The sequence below is a fragment of the Galeopterus variegatus genome, unplaced genomic scaffold, assembly GCF_000696425.1.
Source record: "Galeopterus variegatus unplaced genomic scaffold, G_variegatus-3.0.2 Scaffold7646, whole genome shotgun sequence".
NCBI classification, from domain to species: Eukaryota; Metazoa; Chordata; class Mammalia; order Dermoptera; family Cynocephalidae; genus Galeopterus; species Galeopterus variegatus.
Window position 1 is genome coordinate 43,747 of NW_007733757.1, and position 810 is coordinate 44,556.

Here is an 810-nt window from a genome sequence, read left to right on the forward strand (position 1 = left end):
CTTTGAGCACAGCTGGGCAGATTTTCTTCCTTTAATAAAGCTTGAACGGTACCTGGCATTGTGGCTCACTTTCTTTCACCAACCTCATTGAGGTTTAATCCCCACTGTAAATGTTGAGGGTGGGAAATCCTGTTATGGTAATTGAACCGTGCAGCCTTGCAGAGATAATTAGATTGCAGGACCATGCAATAGAGGATGTATTAATAATGGTGGTCAGGGGCGTGGTTCTGAGGGCTTTAAAAGGAGAGTGCATGAGAGATTAGTCTCTCTGTGCTCTGCCATTTCTGCCATGTGAGATCCCTGCATCACTGTCAACACCACCAAGAACCCCACCAGACATGTTCCTAGGACTTTGGACTTCCAAGCCTCCAAAACTGTAAGCAATAAATTTCATTTTCTTAAAAATCACCCAGTTCCAGGCATTTCTGTTATACGCAACAGAAATAGACTAATACAGAGACTCATAGTGTTTTTATTTAAGATCATATTAAACAATATGGTTTCCTGCTGCTTCCTGCTGCAGGCCTTCTTAACTGAGGGAGATGGGGAAAGAATGGCCAAAAGTTGATGGTTGTTGATGGTACAAGGAGGATTCATTATACTATTCTCTCCATTTTTATTTACAATGTTCCTTGACTTATGGTGGCTTTACATCCTGATAAATCCACTGTAAGTTTAAAATATCCTATGTTGAAAATGCACTTAATACATCTAACCTACTGAACATCATAGTGAAAGAAAGTGAGCCGAGACGCTGGGTACCATTCAAGCTTTATTAAAGGAAAAGCATCTGCTGGGCTGCGCTCAAAG